Genomic DNA, 25,498 nt, shown 5'->3' with positions numbered 1-25,498 from the left:
TGACTTTCATTTGACTCAATTAGCTTTGTTGAATACATTTGACTTTCATTTGATTAAAAAAGCTTTGTTTTAAAGTGTTTGACTTTCCCTTGACTCAATTATCTTTGTTGAATGTGTTTGACTTTCATTTGACTCAATTAGCATTGAGGAATGCAATTGACTTTTATTTGATTCTAAAAGCTTTGTTTGAATGTATTTGACTTTCAATTGTATCTAAAAGCTTTGTTGAAAGCGTTTGACTTTCATTTTACTTAATTAGCTTTGTTGAATGCATTTGACTTTCATTTAATTCAAAAAGCTTTGTTTGAATGTGTTTGACTTTCATTAGACTCAATTAGCTTTGTTGAATGTGTTTGACTTTCATTTGACTCAATTAGCATTATGGAATGCAATTGACTTTCATTTGATTCATAAAGCTTTGTTTTAATGTATTTGAATTTCATTTGATTCTAAAAGCTTTGTTGAAAGTGGTTGACTTTCATTTGACTCAATTAGCTTTTTTGAATGTGTTTGACTTTCATTTGACTTAATTAGCATTGTGGAATGCAATTGACTTTCATTTGATTCAAAAAACTTTGTTTGAATGTATTTGACTTTTATTTGATTATAAAAGCTTTGTTGAAAGTGTTTGACTTTCATTTGACTCAATTAGCTTTGTTGAATGTGTTTGACTTTCATTTGACTCAATTAGCATTGTGGAATGTAATTGACTTTCATTTGATTTAAAAAGCTTTGTTTGAATGTATTTGACTTTCATTGGATTCTAAAAGCTTTGTTGAAAGTGTTTGACTTTCATTTGACTCAATTAGCTTTATTTAATGCACTAGGTTTCATTTGATTCAAAAAGTTTCGTTTGAATGTGTTTGACTTTTATTTGACTCAATTAGCTTTTTTGAATGGTTTTGACTGTCATTTGACTCAATTATCATTGTGGAATGCAATTGACTTTCATTTGATTCAAAAAGCTTTGTTTGAATGTATTTGACTTTCATATAATTCTAAAAGCTTTGTTGAAAGTGTTTGACTTTCAATTGACTCAATTAGCTTTGTTGAATGCATTTGACTTTCATTTGATTCAAAAAGCTTTGTTTGAATGTGTTTGACTTTCATTTGACTCAATTAGCTTTGTTAGATGTATTTGACTTTCATTTGAATCAATTAGAATTGTGGAATGCAGTTGACTTTCATTTGATTCATAAAGCTTTGTTTGAATGTATTTGACTTTCATATAATTCTAAAAGCTTTGTTGAAAGTGTTTGACTTTCATTTGACTCAATTAGCTTTGTTGAATGCATTTGACTTTCATTTGATTCAAAAAGCTTTGTTTGAATGTGTTTGACTTTCATTTGACTCAATTAGCTTTGTTAGATGTATTTGACTTTCATTTGAATCAATTAGAATTGTGGAATGCAGTTGACTTTCATTTGATTCATAAAGCTTTGTTTGAATGTATTTGAATTTCATTTGATTCTAAAAGCTTTGTTGAAAGTGGTTGACTTTCATTTGACTCAATTAGCTTTTATGAATGCATTTGACTTTCATTTGATTGAAAACGCTTTGTTTGAATGTGTTAGACTTTCATTTGACTCAATTAGCTTTGTTGAACGCATTTGACTTTCATTTGATTCAAAAAGCTTTGTTTTAAAGTGTTTGACTTTCCCTTGACTCAATTAGCTTTGTTGAATGTGTTTGACTTTCATTTGACTCAATTAGCATTGAGGAAGGCAATTGACTTTCATTTGATTCAAAAAGCTTTGTTTGAATGTATTTGACTTTCAATTGTATTTAAAAGCTTTGTTGAAAGCGTTTGACTTTCATTTGACTTAATTAGCTTTGTTGAATGCATTTAACTTTCATTTAATTCAAAAAGCTTTGTTTGAATGTGTTTGACTTTCATTAGACTCAATTAGCTTTGTTGAATGTGTTTGACTTTCATTTGACTCAATTAGCATTGTGGAATGCAATTGACTTTCATTTGATTCAAAAAGCTTTCTTTGAATGTATTTGACTTTCATTTGATTCTAAAAGCATTGTTGAAAGTGTTTGACTTTCATTTGACTTAATTAGCTTTGTTAAATGTATTTGACTTTCATATAATTCTAAAAGCTTTGTTGAAAGTGTTTGACTTTCATTTGACTCAATGAGCTTTGTTGAATGTGTTTGACTTTCATTTGACTCAATTAGCATTGAGGAATGTAATTGACTTTCATTTGATTCAAAAAGCTTTGTTTGAATGTATTTGACTTTCATTTGTATCTAAAAGCTTTGTTGAAAGCGTTTGACTTTCATTTAACTTAATTAGCTTTGTTGAATGCATTTGACTTTAATTTAATTCAAAAAGCTTTGTTTGAATGTGTTTGACTTTCATTAGACTCAATTAGCTATGTTGAATGTGTTTGACTTTCATTTGACTCAATTATCATTGTGGAATGCAATTGACTTTCATTTGATTCAAAAAACTTTGTTTGAATGTATTTGACTTTCATTTGATTCTAAAAGCATTGTTGAAAGTGTTTGACTTTCATTTGACTTAATTAGCTTTGTTGAATGTATTTGACTTTCATTTGATTCAAAAAAACTTTATTAGAATGTATTTGACTATCATTTGACTCAATTAGCTTTGTTGAATGTGTTTGACTTTCATTTGAATCAATTAGAATTGTGAAATGCAATTGACTTTCATTTGATTCAAAAAGCTTTGTTTGAATGTGTATGACTTTCATTTGACTCAATTAGCTTTGTTGGATGTGTTTGACTTTAATTTGAATCAATTAGAATTGTGGAAAGCAATTGACTTTAATTTGATTCAAAAAGCTTTGTTTGAATGTATTTGACTTTCATTTGATTCAAAAAGCTTTGTTTGAATGTGTTTGACTTTCATTTGACTCAATTAGCTTTTTTGAATGCATTTGACTTTCATTTGATTCAAAAAGCTTTGTTTGAATGTGTTTGACTTTCATTTGACTCAATTAGCTTTGTTGGATGTGTTTGACTTTCATTTGAATCAATTAGAATTGTGGAATAAAATTGACTTTCATTTGATTCTAAAAGCTTTGTTTGAATTTATTTCACTTTCATTTGACTCTATTAGCTTTGTTGAATGTGTTTGACTTTCATTGACTCAATTAGCATTGTTTGAATGTATTTGACTTTCATTTGTATCTAAAAGCTTTGTTGAAAGCGTTTAACTTTCATTTGACATAATTAGCTTTGTTGAATGCAATTGACTTTCATTTGAATCAAAAAGCTTTGTTTGAATGTATTTGACTTTAATTTGTATCTAAAAGCTTTGTTGAATGTGTTTGACTTTCATTTGACTTAATTAGCATTGTGGAATGCAATTGATTTTCATTTGACTAAAATAGCTTTGTTGAATGCATTTGTCTTTCATTTGATTCAAAAAGCTTTGTTTAAATGTGTTTGACTTTCATTTGACTTAATTAGCATTGTGGAATGCAATTGACTGTCATTTGATTCAAAAAGCTTTATTTGAATGATTGACTTTCATTTGATTCAAAAAGCTTTATTTAAATGTATTTGACTTTCATTTGATTCTAAAAGCTTTGATGAAAGTGTTTGACTTTCATTTGACTCGATAAGCTTTGTTGAATGCATTTGATTTTCAGTTGTTTCAAAAAGCTTTGTTTAAATGTGTTTGACTTTCATTTGACTCAATAAGCTTTGTTGAATGTGTTTGTCTATGAGTTGACTCAATTTGCTTTGTTGAATGCGTTTGACTTTCATTTGACTCAATTAGCATTGAGGAATGCAATTGACTTTTATTTGATTCTAAAAGCTTTGTTTGAATGTATTTGACTTTCAATTGTATCTAAAAGCTTTGTTGAAAGCGTTTGACTTTCATTTTACTTAATTAGCTTTGTTGAATGCATTTGACTTTCATTTAATTCAAAAAGCTTTGTTTGAATGTGTTTGACTTTCATTAGACTCAATTAGCTTTGTTGAATGTGTTTGACTTTCATTTGACTCAATTAGCATTATGGAATGCAATTGACTTTCATTTGATTCATAAAGCTTTGTTTTAATGTATTTGAATTTCATTTGATTCTAAAAGCTTTGTTTGAATGTATTTGACTTTCATTTGTATCTAAAAGCTTTGTTGAAAGCGTTTGACTTTCATTTAACTTAATTAGCTTTGTTGAATGCATTTGACTTTAATTTAATTCAAAAAGCTTTGTTTGAATGTGTTTGACTTTCATTAGACTCAATTAGCTATGTTGAATGTGTTTGACTTTCATTTGACTCAATTATCATTGTGGAATGCAATTGACTTTCATTTGATTCAAAAAACTTTGTTTGAATGTATTTGACTTTCATTTGATTCTAAAAGCATTGTTGAAAGTGTTTGACTTTCATTTGACTTAATTAGCTTTGTTGAATGTATTTGACTTTCATTTGATTCAAAAAAACTTTATTAGAATGTATTTGACTATCATTTGACTCAATTAGCTTTGTTGAATGTGTTTGACTTTCATTTGAATCAATTAGAATTGTGAAATGCAATTGACTTTCATTTGATTCAAAAAGCTTTGTTTGAATGTGTTTGACTTTCATTTGACTCAATTAGCTTTGTTGGATGTGTTTGACTTTAATTTGAATCAATTAGAATTGTGGAATGCAATTGACTTTAATTTGATTCAAAAAGCTTTGTTTGAATGTATTTGACTTTCATTTGATTCAAAAAGCTTTGTTTGAATGTGTTTGACTTTCATTTGACTCAATTAGCTTTTTTGAATGCATTTGACTTTCATTTGATTCAAAAAGCTTTGTTTGAATGTGTTTGACTTTCATTTGACTCAATTAGCTTTGTTGGATGTGTTTGACTTTCATTTGAATCAATTAGAATTGTGGAATAAAATTGACTTTCATTTGATTCTAAAAGCTTTGTTTGAATTTATTTCACTTTCATTTGACTCTATTAGCTTTGTTGAATGTGTTTGACTTTCATTGACTCAATTAGCATTGTTTGAATGTATTTGACTTTCATTTGTATCTAAAAGCTTTGTTGAAAGCGTTTAACTTTCATTTGACATAATTAGCTTTGTTGAATGCAATTGACTTTCATTTGAATCAAAAAGCTTTGTTTGAATGTATTTGACTTTAATTTGTATCTAAAAGCTTTGTTGAATGTGTTTGACTTTCATTTGACTTAATTAGCATTGTGGAATGCAATTGATTTTCATTTGACTAAAATAGCTTTGTTGAATGCATTTGTCTTTCATTTGATTCAAAAAGCTTTGTTAAAATGTGTTTGACTTTCATTTGACTTAATTAGCATTGTGGAATGCAATTGACTGTCATTTGATTCAAAAAGCTTTATTTGAATGATTGACTTTCATTTGATTCAAAAAGCTTTGTTTGAATGTGTTTGACTTTCATTTGACTCAATTAGCTTTTTTGAATGCATTTGACTTTCATTTGATTCAAAAAGCTTTGTTTGAATGTGTTTGACTTTCATTTGACTCAATTAGCTTTGTTGGATGTGTTTGACTTTCATTTGAATCAATTAGAATTGTGGAATAAAATTGACTTTCATTTGATTCTAAAAGCTTTGTTTGAATTTATTTCACTTTCATTTGACTCTATTAGCTTTGTTGAATGTGTTTGACTTTCATTTGACTCAATTAGCATTGTGGAATGCAATTAACTTTCATTTGATTCAAAAAGCTTTATTTGAATATATTTGCTTTCATTTGTATCTAAAAGCTTTATTGTAAGCGTTTGACTTTCATTTGACTCAATTAGCATTGTGGAATGCATTGACTTTCATTTTATTCAAAAAGCTTTGTTTGAATGTATTTGACTTTCATTTGATTCTAAAAGCTTTGTTGAAAGTGATTGACTTTCATTTGACTCAATTAGCATTGTGAAATGCAATTGACTTTGATTTGATTCAAAAAGGTTTGTTTGAATGTGTTTGACTTTCATTTGATTCTAAAAGCTTTGATGAAAGTGTTTGACTTTCATTTGACTCGATAAGCTTTGTTGAATGCATTTGATTTTCAGTTGTTTCAAAAAGCTTTGTTTAAATGTGTTTGACTTTCATTTGACTCAATAAGCTTTGTTGAATGTGTTTGTCTATGAGTTGACTCAATTTGCTTTGTTGAATGCGTTTGACTTTCATTTGACTCAATTAGCATTGAGGAATGCAATTGACTTTTATTTGATTCTAAAAGCTTTGTTTGAATGTATTTGACTTTCAATTGTATCTAAAAGCTTTGTTGAAAGCGTTTGACTTTCATTTTACTTAATTAGCTTTGTTGAATGCATTTGACTTTCATTTAATTCAAAAAGCTTTGTTTGAATGTGTTTGACTTTCATTAGACTCAATTAGCTTTGTTGAATGTGTTTGACTTTCATTTGACTCAATTAGCATTATGGAATGCAATTGACTTTCATTTGATTCATAAAGCTTTGTTTTAATGTATTTGAATTTCATTTGATTCTAAAAGCTTTGTTTGAATGTATTTGACTTTCATTTGTATCTAAAAGCTTTGTTGAAAGCGTTTGACTTTCATTTAACTTAATTAGCTTTGTTGAATGCATTTGACTTTAATTTAATTCAAAAAGCTTTGTTTGAATGTGTTTGACTTTCATTAGACTCAATTAGCTATGTTGAATGTGTTTGACTTTCATTTGACTCAATTATCATTGTGGAATGCAATTGACTTTCATTTGATTCAAAAAACTTTGTTTGAATGTATTTGACTTTCATTTGATTCTAAAAGCATTGTTGAAAGTGTTTGACTTTCATTTGACTTAATTAGCTTTGTTGAATGTATTTGACTTTCATTTGATTCAAAAAAACTTTATTAGAATGTATTTGACTATCATTTGACTCAATTAGCTTTGTTGAATGTGTTTGACTTTCATTTGAATCAATTAGAATTGTGAAATGCAATTGACTTTCATTTGATTCAAAAAGCTTTGTTTGAATGTGTTTGACTTTCATTTGACTCAATTAGCTTTGTTGGATGTGTTTGACTTTAATTTGAATCAATTAGAATTGTGGAATGCAATTGACTTTAATTTGATTCAAAAAGCTTTGTTTGAATGTATTTGACTTTCATTTGATTCAAAAAGCTTTGTTTGAATGTGTTTGACTTTCATTTGACTCAATTAGCTTTTTTGAATGCATTTGACTTTCATTTGATTCAAAAAGCTTTGTTTGAATGTGTTTGACTTTCATTTGACTCAATTAGCTTTGTTGGATGTGTTTGACTTTCATTTGAATCAATTAGAATTGTGGAATAAAATTGACTTTCATTTGATTCTAAAAGCTTTGTTTGAATTTATTTCACTTTCATTTGACTCTATTAGCTTTGTTGAATGTGTTTGACTTTCATTGACTCAATTAGCATTGTTTGAATGTATTTGACTTTCATTTGTATCTAAAAGCTTTGTTGAAAGCGTTTAACTTTCATTTGACATAATTAGCTTTGTTGAATGCAATTGACTTTCATTTGAATCAAAAAGCTTTGTTTGAATGTATTTGACTTTAATTTGTATCTAAAAGCTTTGTTGAATGTGTTTGACTTTCATTTGACTTAATTAGCATTGTGGAATGCAATTGATTTTCATTTGACTAAAATAGCTTTGTTGAATGCATTTGTCTTTCATTTGATTCAAAAAGCTTTGTTAAAATGTGTTTGACTTTCATTTGACTTAATTAGCATTGTGGAATGCAATTGACTGTCATTTGATTCAAAAAGCTTTATTTGAATGATTGACTTTCATTTGATTCAAAAAGCTTTGTTTGAATGTGTTTGACTTTCATTTGACTCAATTAGCTTTTTTGAATGCATTTGACTTTCATTTGATTCAAAAAGCTTTGTTTGAATGTGTTTGACTTTCATTTGACTCAATTAGCTTTGTTGGATGTGTTTGACTTTCATTTGAATCAATTAGAATTGTGGAATAAAATTGACTTTCATTTGATTCTAAAAGCTTTGTTTGAATTTATTTCACTTTCATTTGACTCTATTAGCTTTGTTGAATGTGTTTGACTTTCATTTGACTCAATTAGCATTGTGGAATGCAATTAACTTTCATTTGATTCAAAAAGCTTTATTTGAATATATTTGCTTTCATTTGTATCTAAAAGCTTTATTGTAAGCGTTTGACTTTCATTTGACTCAATTAGCATTGTGGAATGCATTGACTTTCATTTTATTCAAAAAGCTTTGTTTGAATGTATTTGACTTTCATTTGATTCTAAAAGCTTTGTTGAAAGTGATTGACTTTCATTTGACTCAATTAGCATTGTGAAATGCAATTGACTTTGATTTGATTCAAAAAGGTTTGTTTGAATGTGTTTGACTTTCATTTGATTCTAAAAGCTTTGTTGAAAGTGTTTAACGTTTATTTGACTCAATTAGCTTTATTGAATGCATTTGACTTTCATAAGATTCAAAAAGCTTTGTTTAAATGTCTTTGATTTTCATTTGACTCAATTAGCTTTGTTGAATGCATTTGACTTTCATTTGATTCAAAAAGCTTTGTTTGAATGTGTTTGCCTTTCACTTGACTCAATTAGCTTTGTTGAATGTATTTGACTTTCATTTGACTCAATTAGCAATGTGGAATGCAATTGACTTTCATTTGATTCAAAAAGCTTTGTTTGAATGTATTTGACTTTCATTTGTATCTAAAAGCTTTGTTGAATATGTTTGACTTTCATTTGACTTAATTAGCATTGTGGAATGCAATTGATTTTCATTTGACTTAAATAGCTTTGTTGAATGCATTTCTCTTTCATGTGATTCAAAAAGCTTTGTTTGAATGTGTTTGACTTTCATTTGACTCAATTAGCATTGTGGAATGCAATTGACTTTCATTTGACTAAAATAGCTTTGTTGAATACATTTGACTTTAATTTGATTCAAAAAGCTTTGTTTGAATGTGTTTGACTTTCATTTGACTTAATTAGCATTGTGGAATGCAATTGACTTTCATTTGATTCAAAAAGCTTTATTTGAATGTATTTGACTTTCATTTGATTCTAAAAGCTTTGATGAAAGTGTTTGACTTTCATTTGACTCAATAAGCTTTGTTGAATGCATTTGACTTTTAGTTGATTCAAAAAGCTTTGTTTAAATGTGTTTGACTTTCATTTGACTCCATAAACTTTGTTGTATGTGTTTGCTTATCAGTTGACTCAATTTGCTTTGTTGAATGTGTTTGACTTTCATTTGACTCAATTAGCTTTGTTGAATGCATTTGACTTTCATTTGATTAAAAAAGCTTTGTTTAAATGTGTTTGACTTTCATTTAACTCAATTAGCTGTGTTGAATGTGTTTGACTTTCATTTGACACATTCAGCATTGTGGAATGCAATTGACTTTCATTTGATTAAAAAAGCTTTGTTTGAATGTCTTTGACTTTCATTTGATTCTAAAAGCTTTGTTGAAAATGTTTGACTTTCATTTGACTCAAGTAGCTTTGTTGAATGCATTTGATTTTGATAAGATTCAAAAAGCTTTGTTGGAATGTATTTGACTTTCATTTAACTCAATTAGCATTGTGGAATGCAATTGACTTTCATTTGATTCATAAAGCTTTGTTTGAATGTATTTGACTTTCATTTGAATCTAAAAGCTTTATTGAAATTGTTTGACTTTCATTTGACTCAATTAGCTTTGTTGAATGCATTTGACTTTCATTTGATTCAAAAAGCTTTGTTGAATGTGTTTGACTTTGATTAGACTCAATTAGCATTGTGGAATGCAATTGACTTTCATTTGATTCAAAAAGCGTAGTTTTAATATATTTGACTTTCATTTGTATCTAAAAGCTTTGTTGAAAGCGTTTGACTTTCATTTGACTCAATTAGCTTTGTTTGAATGTATTTGACTTTCATTTGATTAAAAAAGCTTTGTTGAAAGTGTTTGACTTTCATTTTACTCAATTAGCTTTGTTGAATGCATTTGACTCAATTAGCATTGTGGAATGCAATTGACTTTCATTTGATTCGAAAACCTTTGTTTGAATGTATTTAACTTTAATTTGATTCTAAAAGCTTTGTTGAAAGTGTTTGACTTTCATTTAACTCAATTAGCTTTGTTGAATTCATTTGACTTTCATTTGATTGAAAAAGCTTCGTTTGAATGTGTTTGACTTTCGTTTGACTCAATTAGCTTTGTTGAATGTGTTTGACCTTCATTTGACTCAATTAGCATTGTGGAATGCAATTGACTTTCATTTGATTCAAAAAACTTTGTTTGAATGTATTTGACTTTCATTTGATTCTAAAAGCATTGTTGAAAGTGTTTGACTTTCATTTGACTTAATTAGCTTTGTTGAATGTATTTGACTTTCATTTGATTCAAAAAACTTTATTAGAATGTATTTGACTATCATTTGACTCAATTAGCTTTGTTGAATGTGTTTGACTTTCATTTGAATCAATTAGAATTGTGAAATGCAATTGACTTTCATTTGATTCAAAAAGCTTTGTTTGAATGTGTTTGACTTTCATTTGACTCAATTAGCTTTGTTGGATGTGTTTGACTTTCATTTGAATCAATTAGAATTGTGGAATGCAATTGACTTTAATTTGATTCAAAAAGCTTTGTTTGAATGTATTTGACTTTCATTTGATTCAAAAAGCTTTGTTTGAATGTGTTTGACTTTCATTTGACTCAATTAGCTTTTTTGAATGCATTTGACTTTCATTTGATTTAAAAAGCTTTGTTTGAATGTGTTTGACTTTCATTTGACTCAATTAGCTTTGTTGGATGTGTTTGACTTTCATTTGAATCAATTAGAATTATGGAATAAAATTGACTTTCATTTGATTCTAAAAGCTTTGTTTGAATTTATTTCACTTCCATTTGACTCTATTAGCTTTGTTGAATGTGTTTGACTTTCATTGACTCAATTAGCATTGTTTGAATGTATTTGACTTTCATTTGTATCTAAAAGCTTTGTTGAAAGCGTTTAACTTACATTTGACATAATTAGCTTTGTTGAATGCAATTGACTTTCATTTGAATCAAAAAGCTTTGATTGAATGTATTTGACTTTAATTTGTATCTAAAAGCTTTGTTGAATGTGTTTGACTTTCATTTGACTTAATTAGCATTGTGGAATGCAATTGATTTTCATTTGACTAAAATAGCTTTGTTGAATGCATTTGTCTTTCATTTGATTCAAAAAGCTTTGTTTAAATGTGTTTGACTTTCATTTGACTCAATTAGCATTGTGGAATGCAATTGACTGTCATTTGATTCAAAAAGCTTTATTTGAATGATTGACTTTCATTTGATTCAAAAAGCATTATTTAAATGTATTTGACTTTCATTTGATTCTAAAAGCTTTGATGAAAGTGTTTGACTTTCATTTGACTCGATAAGCTTTGTTGAATGCATTTGATTTTCAGTTGATTCAAAAAGCTTTGTTTAAAAGTGTTTGACTTTCATTTGACTCAATAAGCTTTGTTGAATGTGTTTGTCTATCAGTTGACTCAATTTGCTTTGTTGAATGCGTTTGACTTTCATTTGACTCAATTAGCATTGAGGAATGCAATTGACTTTTATTTGATTCTAAAAGCTTTGTTTGAATGTATTTGACTTTCAATTGTATCTAAAAGCTTTGTTGAAAGCGTTTGACTTTCATTTTACTTAATTAGCTTTGTTGAATGCATTTGACTTTCATTTAATTCAAAAAGCTTTGTTTGAATGTGTTTGACTTTCATTAGACTCAATTAGCTTTGTTGAATGTGTTTGACTTTCATTTGACTCAATTAGCATTATGGAATGCAATTGACTTTCATTTGATTCATAAAGCTTTGTTTTAATGTATTTGAATTTCATTTGATTCTAAAAGCTTTGTTGAAAGTGGTTGACTTTCATTTGACTCAATTAGCTTTTTTGAATGTGTTTGACTTTCATTTGACTTAATTAGCATTGTGGAATGCAATTGACTTTCATTTGATTCAAAAAACTTTGTTTGAATGTATTTGACTTTTATTTGATTGTAAAAGCTTTGTTGAAAGTGTTTGACTTTCATTTGACTCAATTAGCTTTGTTGAATGTGTTTGACTTTCATTTCACTCAATTAGCATTGTGGAATGTAATTGACTTTCATTTAACTCAATTAGGTTTATTGAATGTGTTTGACTTTCATTTGACTCAATTAGCTTTGTTGAATGCAATTGACTTTCATTTGATTCAAAAAACTTTGTTTGAATGTATTTGACTTTCATTTGATTCTAAAAGCTTTGTTGAAAGTGTTTGACTTTCATTTGACTCAATTAGCTTTGTTTGAATGTGTTTGACTTTCACTTGACTCAATTAGATTTGTTGAATGTGTTTGACTTTCATTTGACTCAATTAGCATTGTGGAATGCAATTAACTTTCATTTGATTCAAAAAGCTTTATTTGAATATATTTGCTTTCATTTGTATCTAAAAGCTTTATTGTAAGCGTTTGACTTTCATTTGACTCAATTAGCATTGTGGAATGCATTGACTTTCATTTTATTCAAAAAGCTTTGTTTGAATGTATTTGACTTTCATTTGATTCTAAAAGCTTTGTTGAAAGTGATTGACTTTCATTTGACTCAATTAGCATTGTGAAATGCAATTGACTTTGATTTGATTCAAAAAGGTTTGTTTGAATGTGTTTGACTTTCATTTGATTCTAAAAGCTTTGTTGAAAGTGTTTAACGTTTATTTGACTCAATTAGCTTTATTGAATGCATTTGACTTTCATAAGATTCAAAAAGCTTTGTTTAAATGTCTTTGATTTTCATTTGACTCAATTAGCTTTGTTGAATGCATTTGACTTTCATTTGATTCAAAAAGCTTTGTTTGAATGTGTTTGCCTTTCACTTGACTCAATTAGCTTTGTTGAATGTATTTGACTTTCATTTGACTCAATTAGCAATGTGGAATGCAATTGACTTTCATTTGATTCAAAAAGCTTTGTTTGAATGTATTTGACTTTCATTTGTATCTAAAAGCTTTGTTGAATATGTTTGACTTTCATTTGACTTAATTAGCATTGTGGAATGCAATTGATTTTCATTTGACTTAAATAGCTTTGTTGAATGCATTTCTCTTTCATGTGATTCAAAAAGCTTTGTTTGAATGTGTTTGACTTTCATTTGACTCAATTAGCATTGTGGAATGCAATTGACTTTCATTTGACTAAAATAGCTTTGTTGAATACATTTGACTTTAATTTGATTCAAAAAGCTTTGTTTGAATGTGTTTGACTTTCATTTGACTTAATTAGCATTGTGGAATGCAATTGACTTTCATTTGATTCAAAAAGCTTTATTTGAATGTATTTGACTTTCATTTGATTCTAAAAGCTTTGATGAAAGTGTTTGACTTTCATTTGACTCAATAAGCTTTGTTGAATGCATTTGACTTTTAGTTGATTCAAAAAGCTTTGTTTAAATGTGTTTGACTTTCATTTGACTCCATAAACTTTGTTGTATGTGTTTGCTTATCAGTTGACTCAATTTGCTTTGTTGAATGTGTTTGACTTTCATTTGACTCAATTAGCTTTGTTGAATGCATTTGACTTTCATTTGATTAAAAAAGCTTTGTTTAAATGTGTTTGACTTTCATTTAACTCAATTAGCTGTGTTGAATGTGTTTGACTTTCATTTGACACATTCAGCATTGTGGAATGCAATTGACTTTCATTTGATTAAAAAAGCTTTGTTTGAATGTCTTTGACTTTCATTTGATTCTAAAAGCTTTGTTGAAAATGTTTGACTTTCATTTGACTCAAGTAGCTTTGTTGAATGCATTTGATTTTGATAAGATTCAAAAAGCTTTGTTGGAATGTATTTGACTTTCATTTGACTCAATTAGCATTGTGGAATGCAATTGACTTTCATTTGATTCATAAAGCTTTGTTTGAATGTATTTGACTTTCATTTGAATCTAAAAGCTTTATTGAAATTGTTTGACTTTCATTTGACTCAATTAGCTTTGTTGAATGCATTTGACTTTCATTTGATTCAAAAAGCTTTGTTGAATGTGTTTGACTTTGATTAGACTCAATTAGCATTGTGGAATGCAATTGACTTTCATTTGATTCAAAAAGCGTAGTTTTAATATATTTGACTTTCATTTGTATCTAAAAGCTTTGTTGAAAGCGTTTGACTTTCATTTGACTCAATTAGCTTTGTTTGAATGTATTTGACTTTCATTTGATTAAAAAAGCTTTGTTGAAAGTGTTTGACTTTCATTTTACTCAATTAGCTTTGTTGAATGCATTTGACTCAATTAGCATTGTGGAATGCAATTGACTTTCATTTGATTCGAAAACCTTTGTTTGAATGTATTTAACTTTAATTTGATTCTAAAAGCTTTGTTGAAAGTGTTTGACTTTCATTTAACTCAATTAGCTTTGTTGAATTCATTTGACTTTCATTTGATTGAAAAAGCTTCGTTTGAATGTGTTTGACTTTCGTTTGACTCAATTAGCTTTGTTGAATGTGTTTGACCTTCATTTGACTCAATTAGCATTGTGGAATGCAATTGACTTTCATTTGATTCAAAAAACTTTGTTTGAATGTATTTGACTTTCATTTGATTCTAAAAGCATTGTTGAAAGTGTTTGACTTTCATTTGACTTAATTAGCTTTGTTGAATGTATTTGACTTTCATTTGATTCAAAAAACTTTATTAGAATGTATTTGACTATCATTTGACTCAATTAGCTTTGTTGAATGTGTTTGACTTTCATTTGAATCAATTAGAATTGTGAAATGCAATTGACTTTCATTTGATTCAAAAAGCTTTGTTTGAATGTGTTTGACTTTCATTTGACTCAATTAGCTTTGTTGGATGTGTTTGACTTTCATTTGAATCAATTAGAATTGTGGAATGCAATTGACTTTAATTTGATTCAAAAAGCTTTGTTTGAATGTATTTGACTTTCATTTGATTCAAAAAGCTTTGTTTGAATGTGTTTGACTTTCATTTGACTCAATTAGCTTTTTTGAATGCATTTGACTTTCATTTGATTTAAAAAGCTTTGTTTGAATGTGTTTGACTTTCATTTGACTCAATTAGCTTTGTTGGATGTGTTTGACTTTCATTTGAATCAATTAGAATTATGGAATAAAATTGACTTTCATTTGATTCTAAAAGCTTTGTTTGAATTTATTTCACTTTCATTTGACTCTATTAGCTTTGTTGAATGTGTTTGACTTTCATTGACTCAATTAGCATTGTTTGAATGTATTTGACTTTCATTTGTATCTAAAAGCTTTGTTGAAAGCGTTTAACTTTCATTTGACATAATTAGCTTTGTTGAATGCAATTGACTTTCATTTGAATCAAAAAGCTTTGATTGAATGTATTTGACTTTAATTTGTATCTAAAAGCTTTGTTGAATGTGTTTGACTTTCATTTGACTTAATTAGCATTGTGGAATGCAATTGATTTTCATTTGACTAAAATAGCTTTGTTGAATGCATTTGTCTTTCATTTGATTCAAAAAGCTTTGTTTAAATGTGTTTGACTTTCATTTGACTCAATTAGCATTGTGGAATGCAATTGACTGTCATTTGATTCAAAAAGCTTTATTTGAATGATTGACTTTCATTTGATTCAAAAAGCATTATTTAAATGTATTTGACTTTCATTTGATTCTAAAAGCTTTGATGAAAGTGTTTGACTTTCATTTGACTCGATAAGCTTTGTTGAATGCATTTGATTTTCAGTTGATTCAAAAAGCTTTGTTTAAAAGTGTTTGACTTTCATTTGACTCAATAAGCTTTGTTGAATGTGTTTGTCTATCAGTTGACTCAATTTGCTTTGTTGAATGCGTTTGACTTTCATTTGACTCAATTAGCATTGAGGAATGCAATTGACTTTTATTTGATTCTAAAAGCTTTGTTTGAATGTATTTGACTTTCAATTGTATCTAAAAGCTTTGTTGAAAGCGTTTGACTTTCATTTTACTTAATTAGCTTTGTTGAATGCATTTGACTTTCATTTAATTCAAAAAGCTTTGTTTGAATGTGTTTGACTTTCATTAGACTCAATTAGCTTTGTTGCATGTGTTTGACTTTCATTTGACTCAATTAGCATTATGGAATGCAATTGACTTTCATTTGATTCATAAAGCTTTGTTTTAATGTATTTGAATTTCATTTGATTCTAAAAGCTTTGTTGAAAGTGGTTGACTTTCATTTGACTCAATTAGCTTTTTTGAATGTGTTTGACTTTCATTTGACTTAATTAGCATTGTGGAATGCAATTGACTTTCATTTGATTCAAAAAACTTTGTTTGAATGTATTTGACTTTTATTTGATTGTAAAAGCTTTGTTGAAAGTGTTTGACTTTCATTTGACTCAATTAGCTTTGTTGAATGTGTTTGACTTTCATTTCACTCAATTAGCATTGTGGAATGTAATTGACTTTCATTTGATTTAAAAAGCTTTGTTTGAATGTATTTGACTTTCATTGGATTCTAAAAGCTTTGTTGAAAGTGTTTGACTTTCATTTGACTCAATTAGCTTTGGTTAATGCACTAGGCTTTCATTTGATTCAAAAAGTTTTGTTTGAATGTGTTTGACTTTTATTTGACTCAATTAGCTTTTTTGAATGGTTTTGACTGTCATTCGACTCAATTATCACTGTGGAATGCAATTGACTTTCATTTGATTCAAAAAGCTTTGTTTGAATGTATTTGACTTTCATATAATTCTAAAAGCTTTGTTGAAAGTGTTTGACTTTCATTTGACTCAATTAGCATTGTGGAATGCAATTGACATTCATTTGATTCAAAAAGCTTTGTTTGAAAGTGTTTGACTTTCATTTGACTCAATTAGCTTTGTTGAATGCATTTGACTTTCATTTGATTCAAAAAGCTTTGTTTGAATGTGTTTGACTTTCATTTCACTCAATTAGGTTTATTGAATGTGTTTGACTTTCATTTGACTCAATTAGCTTTGTTGAATGCAATTGACTTTCATTTGATTCAAAAAACTTTGTTTGAATGTATTTGACTTTCATTTGATTCTAAAAGCTTTGTTGAAAGTGTTTGACTTTCATTTGACTCAATTAGCTTTGTTTGAATGTGTTTGACTTTCACTTGACTCAATTAGCTTTGTTGAATGTGTTTGACTTTCATTTGACTCAATTAGCATTGTGGAATGCAATTAACTTTCATTTGATTCAAAAAGCTTTATTTGAATATATTTGCTTTCATTTGTATCTAAAAGCTTTATTGTAAGCGTTTGACTTTCATTTGACTCAATTAGCATTGTGGAATGCATTGACTTTCATTTTATTTAAAAAGCTTTGTTTGAATGTATTTGACTTTCATTTGATTCTAAAAGCTTTGTTGAAAGTGATTGACGTTCATTTGACTCAATTAGCATTGTGAAATGCAATTGACTTTGATTTGATTCAAAAAGGTTTGTTTGAATGTGTTTGACTTTCATTTGATTCTAAAAGCTTTGATGAAAGTGTTTGACTTTCATTTGACTCAATAAGCTTTGTTGAATGCATTTAGCTTTCAGTTGATTCAAAAAGCTTTGTTTAAATGTGTTTGACTTTCATTTGACTCCATAAGCTTTGTTGTATGTGTTTGCTTATCAGTTGACTCAATTTGCTTTGTTGAATGTGTTTGACTTTCATTTGACTCAATTAGCTTTGTTGAATGCATTTGACTTTCATTTGATTAAAAAAGCTTTGTTTAAATGTGTTTGACTTTCATTTAACTCAATTAGCTGTGTTGAATGTGTTTGACTTTCATTTGACACATTCAGCATTGTGGAATGCAATTGACTTTCATTTGATTCAAAAAGCTTTGTTTGAATGTATTTGACTTTCATTTGATTCTAAAAGCTTTGTTGAAAATGTTTGACTTTCATTTGACTCAAGTAGCTTTGTTGAATGCATTTGATTTTGATAAGATTCAAAAAGCTTTGTTGGAATGTATTTGACTTTCATTTGACTCAATTAGCATTGTGGAATGCAATTGACTTTCATTTGATTTATAAAGCTTTGTTTGAATGTATTTGACTTTCATTTGAATCTAAAAGCTTTATTGAAATTGTTTGACTTTCATTTGACTCAATTAGCTTTGTTGAATGCATTTGACTTTCATTTGATTCAAAAAGCTTTGTTGAATGTGTTTGACTTTGATTAGACTCAATTAGCATTGTGGAATGCAATTGACTTTCATTTGATTCAAAAAGCGTAGTTTTAATATATTTGACTTTCATTTGTATCTAAAAGCTTTGTTGAAAGCGTTTGACTTTCATGTGACTCAATTAGCTTTGTTTGAATGTATTTGACTTTCATTTGATTCAAAAAGCTTTGTTGAAAGTGTTTGACTTTCATTTTACTCAATTAGCTTTGTTGAATGCATTTGACTCAATTAGCATTGTGGAATGCAATTGACTTTCATTTGATTCGAAAACCTTTGTTTGAATGTATTTAACTTTAATTTGATTCTAAAAGCTTTGTTGAAAGTGTTTGACTTTCATTTAACTCAATTAGCTTTGTTGAATTCATTTGACTTTCATTTGATTGAAAAATCTTCGTTTGAATGTGTTTGACTTTCGTTTGACTCAATTAGCTTTGTTGAATGTGTTTGACCTTCATTTGACTCAATTAGCATTGTGGAATGCAATTGACTTTCATTTGATTCAAAAAGCTTTGTTTGAATGTATTTGACTTTCATTTGATTCTAAAAGCTTGGTTAAAAGTGTTTAACTTTCATTTAAATGAATTAGCTTTGTTTAATGAATTTGACTTTCATTTGATTCAAAAAGCTTTGTTTGAATGTGTTTGACTTTCATTTGACTCAATTAGCTTTGTTGAATGTGTTTGACTTTCATTTGATTCAATTAGCTTTGTTGAATGTGTTTGACCTTCATTTGACTCAATTAGCATTGTGGAATGCAATTGACTTTCATTTGATTAAAAAAGCTTTGTTTGAATGTATTTGACTTTCATTTGATTCTAAAAGATTTGTTAAAAGAGTTTGACTTTCAATTTCACTCAATTCGCTTTGTTGAATGCATTTGACTTTCATTTGATTCAAAAAGCTTTGTTTGAATGTGTTTGACTTTCATATGACTCAATTAGCTTTGTTGAATGTGTTTGACTTTCATTTGACTCAACTAGAATTATGGAATGCAATTGACTTTCATTTAATTCAAAAAGCTTTGTTTGAATGTATTTGCCTTTCGTTTGATTCTAAAAGCTTTGTTGAAAGTGTTTAACTTTCATTTGACTCAATTAGCTTTGTTGAATGCATTTGACTTTCATTTCATTCAAAAAGCTTTGTTTGAATGTGTTTGACTTTCATTTGACTCAATTAGCTTTGTTGAATGCATTTGACTTTCATTTGATTAAAAAAAAGCTTAGTTTGAATGTGTGTGGCTTTCATTTGACTCAATTAGCTTTGTTGAATGTGTTTGATATTCATTTGACTCAATTAGCGTTGTGGAATGCAATTGAATTTCATTTGATTCAAAAAAGCTTTGTTTGAATGTATTTGACTTTCATTTGATTCTAAAAGCTTTGTTAAAAGTGTTTGACATTCATTTGACTCAATTAGCTTTGTTTAATGTATTTGACTTTCATTTGATTCAAAAAGCTTTGTTTGAATGTGTTTGACTTTCATTTAACTCAATTAGCTTTGTTGAATGTGTTTGACTTTCATAAGACTCAATTAGCATTGTGGAATGCAATTGACTTTCATTTGAATCAAAAAGCTTTGTTCGAATGCAATTAACTTTCATTTAATTCAAAAGGCTTTGTTTGAATGTATTTGACTTTCAATTGATTCTAAAAGCTTTGGTGAAAGTGTTTGACTTTCATTTGACTCAATTAGCATTGTGGAATGCAATTAACTTTCATTTGATTCAAAAAGCTTTGTTTGAATGTATTTGACTTTCATTTTATTCTATAAGCTTTGTTAAAAGTGTTTGACTTTCATTTTACTCAATTAGCTTTGTTGAATGCATTTGACTTTCATTTCATTCAAAAAGCTTTGTTTGAATGTGTTTGAGTTTCATTTGACTCAATTAGCTTTGTTGAATGTGTTTGATTTTCATTTGACTGAACTAGAATTATGGAATGCAATTGACTTTCATTTAATTCAAAAAGCTTTGTTTGAATGTATTTGCCTTTCGTTTGATTCTAAAAGCTTTGTTGAAAGTGTTTAACTTTCATTTGACTCAATTAGCTTTGTTGAATGCATTTGACTTTCATTTCATTCAAAAAGCTTTGTTTGAATGTGTTTGACTTTCATTTGACTCAATTAGCTTTGTTGAATGCATTTGACTTTCATTTGATTGAAAAAGCTTCGTTTGAATGTGTGTGGCTTTCAATTGACTCAATTAGCTTTGTTGAATGTGTTTGATATTCATTTGACTCAATTAGCATTGTGGAATGCAATTGAATTTCATTTGATTCAAAAAAGCTTTGTTTGAATGTATTTGACTTTCATTTGATTCTAAAAGCTTTGTTAAAAGTGTTTGACATTCATTTGACTCAATTAGCTTTGTTTAATGCATTTGACTTTCATTTGATTCAAAAAGCTTTGTTTGAATGTGTTTGACTTTCATTTAACTCAATTAGCTTTGTTGAATGTGTTTGACTTTCATAAGACTCAATTAGCATTGTGGAATGCAATTGACTTTCATTTGAATCAAAAAGCTTTGTTCGAATGCAATTAACTTTCATTTAATTCAAAAGGCTTTGTTTGAATGTATTTGACTTTCAATTGATTCTAAAAGCTTTGGTGAAAGTGTTTGACTTTCATTTGACTCAATTAGCATTGTGGAATGCAATTAACTTTCATTTGATTCAAAAAGCTTTGTTTGAATGTATTTGACTTTCATTTTATTCTATAAGCTTTGTTAAAAGTGTTTGACTTTCATTTGACTCAAATAGCTTTGTTGAATGCATTTGACTTTCATTTGATTCAAAAAGCTTTGTTTAAATGTGTTTGACTTTCATATGACTCAATTAGCATTGTTGAATGTGTTTGGCTTTCACTTAATTCAAAAAGCTTTGTTTAAATGTATTTGACTTTCATTTGATTCTAAAAGCTTTGGTGAAAGTGTTTCACTTTCATTTGACTCAATTAGCTTTGTTGAATGCATTTGTCTTTCATTAGATTCAAAAAGCATTGTTTGAATGTGTTTGACTTTCATTTGATTCTAAAAGCGTTGTTGAATGCATTTGTCTTTCATTAGATTCAAAAAGCATTGTTTGACTTTCATTTGACTCAATTAGCTTTGTTGAATGCATATGACTTTCATTTGATTCAAAAAGCTTTGTTTGAATATGTTAGACTTTCTTTTGACTCGATAAGCTTTGTTGAATGTGTTTGACTTTCATTTGACTCAATTAGAATTGTGGAATGCATTTGACTTTCATTTGATTCAAAAAGCTTCGTTTAAATTTATTTGCCTTTCATTTAATTCTAAAAGCTTTGTTGAAAGTGTTTAACTTTCATCTGACTCACTTAGCTTTGTTGAATGCATTTGACTTTCATTTCATTCAAAAAGCTTTGTTTGAATGTGTTTGAATTTCATTTGACTCAATTAGCTTTGTTGAATGCATTTGACTTTCATTTGATTGAAAAAGCTTCGTTTGAATGTGTTTGACTTTCATTTGACTCAATTAGCTTTGTTGAATGTGTTTGACCTTCATTTGACTCAATTCGCATTGTGGAATGCTATTGATTTTCAATTGATTCAAAAAGCTTTGTTTGAATGTATTTGACTTTCATTTGATTCTAAAAGCTTTGTTTAAAGTGTTTGACTTTCATTTGACTCAATTAGCTTTGTTTAATGCATTTGACTTTCATTTGATTCAAAAAGCTTTGTCTGAATGTGTTTGACTTTCATTTGACTCAATTAGCTTTTTTGAATGTGTTTGACTTTCATTTGACTCAATTAGCATTGTGGAATGCAATTGATTTTCATTTTATTCAAAAAGCTTTGTTTGAATATATTTTATTTTCATTTGATTCTAAAAGCTTTGTTAAAAGTGTTTGACTTTCATATGACTCAATTAGCTTTGTTGAATGTGTTTGACTTTCATTTGACTCAATTAGAATTATGGAATGCAATTGACTTTCATTTAATTTAAAAAGTTTTGTTTGAATGTATTTGACTTTCATTTGATTCTCAAAGCGTTGTTGAATGTGTTTGACTTTCATTTGACTCAATTATCTTTGTTGAATGCATTTGACTTTCATTTGATTCAAAAAGCTTTGTTTGAATATGTTAGACTATCATTTGACTCGATTAGCTTTGTTGAATGTGTTTGACTTTCATTTGACTCAATTAGAATTGTGGAATGCATTTGACTTTCATTTGATTCAAAAAGCTTTGTTTGAATTTATTTGCCTTTCATTTAATTCTAAAAGCTTTGTTGAAAGTGTTTAACTTTCATTTGACTCACTTAGCTTTGTTGAATGCATTTGACTTTCATTTCATTCAAAAAGCTTTGTTTGAATGTGTTTGACTTTCATTTGACTCAATTAGCTTTGTTGAATGCATTTGACTTTCATTTGATTGAAAAAGCTTCGTTTGAATGTGTTTGACTTTCATTTGACTCAATTAGCTTTGTTGAATGCATTTGACTTTCATTTGATTGAAAAAGCTTCGTTTGAATGTGTTTGACTTTCATTTGACTCAATTAGCTTTGTTGAATGTGTTTGACCTTCATTTGACTCAATTAGCCACGTAGAATGCAATTGATTTTCATTTGATTCAAAAAGCTTTGTTTGAATGTATTTGACTTTCATTTGATTCTAAAAGCTTTGTTTAAAGTGTTTGACTTTCATTTGACTTAATTAGCTTTGTTTAATGCATTTGACTTTCATTTGATTCAAAAAGCTTTGTTTGAATGTGTTTGACTTTCATTTGACTCAATTAGCTTTTTTGAATGTGTTTGACTTTCATTTGACTCAATTAGCATTGTGGAATGCAATTGATTTTCATTTTATTCAAAAAGCTTCGTTTAAATTTATTTGCCTTTCATTTGATTCTAAAAGCTTTGTCAAAAGTGTTTGACTTTCATATGACTCAATTAGCTTTGTTTTATGCATTTGACTTTCATTTCATTCAAAAAGCTTTGTTTGAATATGTTTGACTTTCATTTGACTCAATTAGCTTTGTTGAATGCATTTGACTTTCATTTGATTGAAAAATCTTCGTTTGAATGTCTTTGACTTTTATTTGACTCAATTAACTTTGTTGAATGTGTTTGACCTTCATTTGACTCAATTAGCATTGTGGAATGCAATTGACTTTCATTTGATTCAAAAAGCTTTGTTTGAATGTATTTGACTTTCATTTGATTCTAAAAGCTTTGTCAAAAGTATTTGACTTTCATATGACTCAATTAGCTTTGTTTAATGCATTTGACTTTCATTTGATTCAAAAAGCTTTTTTTGAATGTGTTTGACTTTCATTTGACTCAATTAGCTTTGTTGAATGTGTTTGACTTTCATTTGACTCAATTAGCATTGTTGAATGCAATTGACTTTCCTTTCATTCAAAAAGCTTTGTTTGAATGTATTTGACTTTCATTTGATTCTAAAAGCTTTGTTAAAAGTGTTTGACTTTCATTTGACTCAATTAGCTTTGTTAAATGCATTTGACTTTCATTTGATTCAAAAAGCTTTGTTTGAATGTGTTTGACATTCATATGACTCAATTAGCTTCGTTGAATGTGTTTGACTTTCATTTGACTCAATTAGAACTATGGAATGCAATTGACTTTCATTTAATTCAAAAAGCTTTGTTTGAATGTATTTGACTTTCATTTGATTCTAAAAGCTTTGGTGAAAGTGTTTGACTTTCATTTGACTCAATTAGCTTTGTTGAATGCATTTGACTTTCATTTGATTCAAAAAGCATTGTTTGAATGTGTTTGACTTTCATTTTACTCAATTAGCTTTGTTGAATGTGTTTAACTGTCATTTGACTCAATTAGCATTGTGGAATGCAATTTACTTTCATTAGATTAAAAAAACTTTGTTTGAATGTATTTGACTTTCATTTGATTCTAAAAGCGTTGTTAAATGTGTTTGACTTTCATTTGACTCAATTAGCTTTGTTTGAATGCATTTGACTTTTATTTGATTTAAAAAGCTTTGTTTGAATGTATTTGACTTTCATTTGACTCAATTAGCTTTGTTGAATGTGTTTGACTGTCATTTGACTCAATTAGAATTGTGGAATGCAATTGACTTTCATTTGATTCAAAAAGCTTTGTTTGAATGTATTTGACTTTCATTTTATTCTAAAAGCTTTGTTGAAAGTGTTTGACTTTCATTTGACTCAATTAGCCATGTTGAATGCAATTGAGTTTCATCTGATTCAAAAAGCATTGTTTGAATGTGTTTAACTATCATTTGACTCAATTAGCTTTGTTGAATGTGTTTGACTTTCATTTGACTAAATTAGCATTGTGGAATGCAATTGACTTTCATTTAATTCAAAAAGCTTTGTTTGAATGTATTTGACTTTCATTTGATTCTAAAAGCTTTGTTGAAAGTGTTTGACTTTGATTTGACTTAATTAGCTTTGTTGAATGCATTTCACTTTTATTTGATTTAAAAAGCTTTGTTTGAATGTATTTGACTTTCATTTGACTCAATTAGCTTTGTTGAATGTGTTTGACTGTCATTTAACTCAATTAGCTTTGTGGAATGCAATTGACTTTCATTTGATTCAAAAAGCTTTGTTTGAATGTATTTGACTTTCATTTTATTCTAAAAGCTTTGTTGAAAGTGTTTGACTTTCATTTGACTCAATTAGCCATGTTGAATGCAATTGAGTTTCATCTGATTCAAAAAGCATTGTTTGAATGTGTTTAACTATCATTTGACTCAATTAGCTTTGTTGAATGTGTTTGACTATCATTTGACTCAATTAGCATTGTGGAATGCAATTGACTTTCATTTGATTCAAAAAGCTTTGTTTGAATGTATTTGACTTTCATTTGATTCTAAAAGCTTTGTTGAAAGTGTTTGACTTTTATTTGACTCAATTAGCTTTGTTGAATGCATTTGAATTTCATTTGATTCAAAAAGCTTTGTTTGAATGTGTTTGACTTTCAATTGACTAAATTAGGTTTGTTGAATGTGTTTGACTTTCATTTAACTCAATTAGCATTGTGGAATGCAATTGACTTTCATTTGATTCAAAAAGCTTTGTATGAATGTATTTTACTTTCATTTGATTCTAAAAGCTTTGTTGAAAGTGTTTGACTTTCATTTGAATCAATTAGCTTTGTTGAATGCATTTGACTTTCATTTGATTCAAAATGACTTGTTTGAATGTGTTTGACTTTCATTTGACTCAATTAGCTATGTTGAATGTGTTTGACTGTCATTTAACTCAATTAGCTTTGTGGAATGCAATTGACTTTCATTTGACTCAATTAGCTTTGTTTCAATGTATTTGCTTTTCATTTGATTCTAAAAGATTTGTTGAAAGTGTTTGACTTTCATTTGACTAA

Source organism: Chenopodium album, chromosome 20, assembly GCF_948465745.1.
Source record: "Chenopodium album chromosome 20, dcCheAlbu1.1, whole genome shotgun sequence".
NCBI lineage: Eukaryota > Viridiplantae > Streptophyta > Magnoliopsida > Caryophyllales > Amaranthaceae > Chenopodium > Chenopodium album.
Note: the sequence above shows the minus strand (reverse complement) of the source record.